The sequence below is a fragment of the Protopterus annectens genome, chromosome 9.part0 (genome assembly GCF_019279795.1).
Source record: "Protopterus annectens isolate FY-2018-M chromosome 9.part0, PAN1.0, whole genome shotgun sequence".
Taxonomy (NCBI): domain Eukaryota; kingdom Metazoa; phylum Chordata; order Ceratodontiformes; family Protopteridae; genus Protopterus; species Protopterus annectens.
Genome location: NC_056743.1, coordinates 1,655,160,342 through 1,655,166,946, shown reverse-complemented (window position 1 = coordinate 1,655,166,946; position 6,605 = coordinate 1,655,160,342). Strand labels below are relative to the sequence as shown.

Genomic DNA, 6,605 nt, shown 5'->3' with positions numbered 1-6,605 from the left:
TATATTTCCCCTGTACACCTGAGGACAGGGCTACAAATATTTAGGAGTTCTACCCTGTAGTACACTACCCTGAATTACTGGGTGCCATAGACTGTACACATATAGAAATGAAGGCACCGGCTGGTGAACAGGGAAGGGTGTACATAAATAGAAAGGGTTTCCACTCCATTAACTGACAAGTCAAGTGTAATGCTAAGGGAATAATCTTGAATGTGTGTGCTGGCAACCCTGGCAGTTACCACGATTCACATCTCTGGCACAACTCCCAGCTGTATGGGATGTTTACTAGCAGTGATATCCCACAGGGTTATTTACTGGGGGATGTAGGTTATGCACTGGAACCGTGACTGATGATTCCTGTCAGAAATGCACACACACCCTGCTGACGAATGCCATAATAAGGCACACATCCAAACCAGAAATATCATAGAAATATCACAGAGTGTGTGTTTGGGCTGCTGAAGTCGTGGTTCCAGTGCCTAGATACATCTGGGGAAGTCCTGCAATACAATCCTCGTACATGTACTGAAATATTCACTGTCTGTGCCATGCTTCACAACATCATCCTGAGAAAACAGCTTCAGCAGGATCAACAAGGGGAAGGAACTAACATCCCACCGTCATTGGCAAAGTCACCATGGCCACAACAGGTGAGGAGCAGCTGCTGTGAGTGTAGACAGATGTAATAATGCTCAGTATGCCTTCACACTGGATAAGATGCAATGCATAGCACACTCACTGACCACCTAAGGGGCTAAAACCTTCTTCCTACACACATACATACAGTAACACTGATGCCAAGCAACATTTACAACCTTTACCTACCAATGTAATGGCTGTGTACTCCTAGCATCAGACAGACTCAGCCCTGAACTAAAACTATAGCACCTGCCAGATTTACAAGGTAAGTGTTGAACCTGAGATATTAAAAAAAATGTGTAATAATACAAATGAATGCCATATTATTGCATTCTGTTACTTGGTAATGTAAGCAAATAAAAGGTGGTTGATTTGTTCAGTCACTTCAACATGTGACAGCAGTGACCTATGTGAATAAATGTGTCCTCTAGCTAGTAATAGGCCTCAGGCATCAAAGATTCACATATTTATATCGCTCAAAATGATGTTCACTGAATGTCCTCAGTTTAGTCTCATACTTTCGTACTGGCAAATCATTAAAGAGAGAAGTTAGAAAAAAGATAAATAAATTAGAAAGCACAATGAACAATTTTAAAGAGGAATATAAACATATGTTGAAGTGCTGAGTGAATCTCTTAAAAAGCAATAATCACAAATCTCGATTATAGAAGAGGCAATGTCTAATTTTGATGGAAGACTACTTGAAAATGAGAATAACACTGAAAAAAGTAGAAGGCTTAGAGAACAGATATGGAAGAAATATCATCTGGATTTATGGGATCCATGAAAAAGAAGAGGGAGACAATATCAATTCCTTTCCTGGCTGCCTAAAACTTTGAACCTGCCTGAATCTTTTTTCCTTTGGCATTGAAAGGCCACATAGATCACTTTTTAATTCAACTTAAAAAAAAAAAAAAAAAAAAAAAAAAAAACATTCACCAAGGGCAGTCATCATAAGATTTTTCTCAACTCAGGATAATGATTTAGTCTTAAAAGCTCTATGGACTAATTATCCAGTTAAAATTAAAGAAATAGTATAAGATTTGAAAACTGGCCAGATTCAATAAAGCCTATATGGTCCATTTACACCATGTCCATGTCATGCTGTGATGCACACATAGTAGCGCACTATTTTGGATTCAATAAGCAGCTCTACATGGTGTGCAGAGTTAAGCAAAATCACACAAACAAGGTAAACACTGTGGCATGCAAACTGCAGCATAAGCAGCTGAATTGTTTCCTAATAAACCAAGCCAACATGGAGGAGCTTATTCAACAAGCTATAAAGGAACCATATAGATTCAGTGCTGGTTTTCCTTGAGAACTGAAAAACATATTGGAATACAGCAACAGAAAGGAGTTTACACTGAAACAATGTTAGCGGCTGTTGTTGCGTGCAAATGGCTGACGTCTATGCTGCTGCTACTGCTAATAGACAAAGGCCAAGAAGAAGAAGAGTTTTTAGACCCTGGGTAACTTATCACAATCTACATAATTTGGAAATTGTAGAGTGCTACGGGGTGGATAGAGAGACATACTATAGGAACTCGACAACCTCTGTTTTCCTCAACTCAGAGCCAGAGCAATCTGATAGGAACCCATCTCAGTGGAGACAAAGATGTGTAGCACTTAGTATTTTAGTTACAGGTACTTTCAGAGACTAATAGGGGACATGCTGGGGGGTGTCACAGGCATCAGCAGCCAGGATCCTCAATCAATGTCTGAATGCTATGCTCCAACATGCTGGTGACCACATATATTTTTCCCCTACTTTTAAGGATAAAGCCAGAAATATTCAGGAGTTCTACCCTCTAGCACACTGCCTTAAAGTACTAGGTGCCATAGATTGCATACATGTAGAAATTAAGGCAGTACCCAAGGAACAGGGAAGGATCTGCATTAATAAAAAGGACTTCCACTCTGTTAACTGCCAAGTCATGTGTAATGCCGAGGGAATAATTTTGAATGTGTGTGCTGGCAATCGAGGCAATTACCACAACTCACATATGTGGCACACCTCTCAACTGTATCAGATGCTCCTTACGGGGGAGGGGGTGTCCCACAGGGTCATATACTGGGGGATGCAGGTTATGCACTGGAACCGTGTCTGATGATTTCCATCAGAAATGCACACACACTTGCTGAAGAACACCATAATGAGGCATATGCTCAAACCAGAAATATCATAGACCATGTGTATGGGATGCTGAAGTCACTGTTCCAATGCCTACATACATCTGGAGAGTCCTGCATTACAATCCACGTACATGTACTGAAATATTCACAGTATGTGCCATGCTAGACAATATCATCCTGACTAAACCGTTTCAGCAGGTGCAACAAGGGGAAGAGGCACATATCCCACCAGCAATAGCAAGGTCACCACAGCCACAGACAAGTGAGGAGTCAGAGGGAAAACCAGCAGCTGCTGTGGGTATAAACAGATTTAGACATGCTCAATATGCACTCACATTGGCTAAAGGACAATGTATAGTACACTCACCACCTAAGGGCCTAAAACCTTCCTCCTATGCACATACATACAGTAACGTTGATGCCAGGCAATGTTCACAACCTTTACCTACTCGTGTAATGTCTGTGTACTGCTTTCATTAGAGTTGGCCCTGAATTAAAACTGTAGCAACTCCTGGATTTAAAACGTAAGTGCTGAACTTGGATTGTATTCTGTAATAATATGAATGACTGTCTTATCCTTGCATGTTACTACTTGGTAGTGTAAGCAAGTAAAAGGTGGGAGAAGTTTGTACAGCAATGACCTTAACATGTGACAGCATAGACTTATTTTACTTATATGTCTCCATTATTAAGTAGCAGGACTTCAGGCCACAGATGCCAAAAAGGGAGAATAGCAACAGAAAATATCCTTGTCTCTGCCATAACAGAAATGCAGCCTTGCTCCCCCTACCCCCCCAAAAAATGTAAATGACACATTTTGCTAGCAAACCATCACTGAACTGATAAAGTGATATGTAATGGAATTTCCCTGAAACATGTCTACAGATTTTACACAGACCATTTCATTTTAAGGTGTTGCCAATCATGAATACCTGAGAAATGCCCTGACAAATGTGCCCATTCCATCAGTACTTATGTATACTGATAAAAGTTTAGCATTTGCTTTTCAGAAATATATATAAATATTTATTAAACAGATTTTTCTGAACATTTCACCATATGTAGTGTATAATTGAAAAATGCAAGCATACCTTCTCAAGTTCAGTAATCCTCTGTGCAGATATATCCCAAAGTAATAGCCTCTTTTTTGTGTTCTCCACATAAGCAAGTCTCCTCATCTTCAGGTCCCCTAGCTACACAGTTGCCTTTTTATGGTGTAGATTTAAGGCTGTCAGCACAGTGAAGATGCAAATGAGGTGTGAACTCATTAGAATTTCTGAACCCCAAATATTTGGCTCAGTGTTGCAGATGTAAACATAGAGCAGGCACTCCATTGGTGTTTGTTTTTAATGGATTGCAACTGTGAATGATTACTGGCTGGAAAAAGGAAAACACAACAGACTTACAGAGTGTATATATGTCATTTTATCAAGATTGAAATGAAAGTAAGTAGCACACATTTCACAGGTTCTGTTCACTAACATTCAGCCTCCCCTTCATTTGTTGGCAACTGTATATTATTGTCTTGCTGCAAATGTGTTTATGTAGCAAAGTGGAATAAGGCATCATCACTCCATTCTGGAGGTTGATTGGAGTGACAGTTCAAATCCAGAGCAATATAGAAATATTTCATGTGCGCTAACATTTTGTAGTGTGTATGTCATTGATTGTTTTTTTCTCATTTCAAGTAGTTTTCCCTTTTTTCATTTTTTTCCTTTTTTGGGGGGATCAGTGTTTGAGCAATGTGCAGTTTAGTGCAAACACGGGAAACAGAAACAGAATGAATGCCAGGTTTGGCAGTGCTTATCTCTTTTGCCTGAAGGGGGCAGTGCACAAACTTTACTACCGGCCCACCCAGGAAGCAGACAGAACACCTGCAGAATACATGCAAACAGGGTGTCTGTCAAAGGGCATGGGTCAAAAATTGTACATTGTTGCAATTTTTGTTTTCACACAACTTTGTAATAGTATTATGCAGCAGCTAGCATGGTTCCCCAACACCTACAGACTGGACTCAGCCAGGCAATTATTGAAAGCAGATACATTCAATTAATTCTGTTGGGCACTGCACAAGCATGCTAAGTGGTGCTGCATGGCGGTTAATACACAGACCTTAAGAATAACTAGGAAATTAGGGAATGGCATGTAACTAGTCCTGTGGCAGCAGGTGTAAGTGTAAGGCTGGCATATATATGGTCCTGAGTTCTAGTACAGTGTGAAACTATTTTTACTGTTGTGACAGTGCAGTTTATAGCAATGAACTGAAAAATAGTCAAGTATTATTTCAAAATTCTTGTGGCAACAGGTGTAAGTGCAGGACTACCAAACACATGGCCCTGGGTTCTAATACAGGATATTCCATGTACTTTTACTGTTGTTTCACTCTCACTTATAATAATTTAGACAATGGAGCTGATATGAATTATATGTATGAGCGAGAGATGAGGCACCATTGTTGTGTTTTCAGATGTATGATTGACGGTATACTGGCTACTATATTTCTCTAAGTATATTTCTGCCACCTGAACTTGTGTGGTCTTTGCAATTACATAAGACACATATACAACTGGATTTATATACAATAAACTTGTCAGGTCAGACACATACATGTGTAACAGCTCAAACTGCCACCAATGTTTATATATGATTTCTGACTATGTCTGAGCATCACTTCTTCTGTGGCAAAGATGGAAAATCAATGCTGTGAAAGAAAATGTTTTGTCCCTTATGCCTATGTTTGAATAACATGGTGTAAAATCAATATTCCTCAGTGTATAAAGGCAAAAATAATTGTGACAGATCATTTTTATTCCTCAAGTACATGTCTGAAACTTAACTTACCTTCCAATTTCCCCCTCTCCGCGTGGCTGCTGAGCGATCCCTGGCGTCTTACTTTGTATTCCAATCTGTTCAAACCTACCATACTCACTTTATCTACTCCTGGCTGTGTCTTATCAGACTCAATAGATCAGCAATATCCACCTACCTATACCCGCCTGGGTATTCACCTCACCTGGAGTATCTAAGTGCCCTTGGACTAAAAGCCTAAGATTCTGTTCAAACCTACCATACTCACTTTATCTACTCCTGGCTGTGTCTTATCAGACTCAATAGATCAGCAATATCCACCTACCTATACCCGGCTGGGTATTCACCTCACCTGGAGTATCTAAGTGCCCTTGGACTAAAAGCCTAAGATTCTGTTCAAACCTACCATACTCACTTTATCTACTCCTGGCTGTGTCTTATCAGACTCAATAGATCAGCAATATCCACCTACCTATACCCGCCTGGGTATTCACCTCACCTGGAGTATCTAAGTGCCCTTGGACTAAAGCCTAAGATTGTATGTCACTAAGTAAATTGCATTTTCAAATTCCAACTTAGTGCTATGGAGGGGAGAAGGGGGTTTGGGGCCAATTTTTGGGGGAACCTTTTTTTCCCCGGGGGGGGGCCAAGTAATTGTTGGCAATGTCTGTAGGATCAGTAATCTTCACATCATTATGAACTAGTTCTGAGCATATCTGGGAGTTTCCTCCCAGGTTTCTAACATAGCTAAAGAAGGCCTTATGATTGTCTTTTGAGTCTTTAGCTATTTTTCTCTCAAAATTTGCTTTGGATGATTTTATGAGAGCTCTTAGTTTTTTACTTATAGTGATCAAGGGTGTCTTACCTTTTAAGGATTTTGCTCTATCTTGTAGTAGCTTCCTCCTTTTGTTGTAGAGTTTGTTTATGGCTGGGGTCCACCAGAGTGGATGCTTGCCTTTGGTACAAAGAGTCTTTGTTTTGCTTGGGATTGCCTTATCCATGCAGTCCTGCAGGTGCTGGTA

General features: G+C 40.1%; 1 long non-coding RNA gene across 1 annotated transcript; it reads right to left on the bottom strand.

Annotated features, from left to right (window-relative positions):
* Positions 1-5,628: 5,628 nt before the first annotated feature.
* LOC122810980 lies at positions 5,629-5,904 on the bottom strand. Its single transcript, XR_006366172.1, has 2 exons — positions 5,839-5,904; positions 5,629-5,691 (listed from the first exon to the last, which is right to left on the bottom strand). It is a non-coding gene; the product is annotated as an uncharacterized LOC122810980 (long non-coding RNA).
* Between the last annotated feature and the right edge of the window lie 701 nt (positions 5,905-6,605).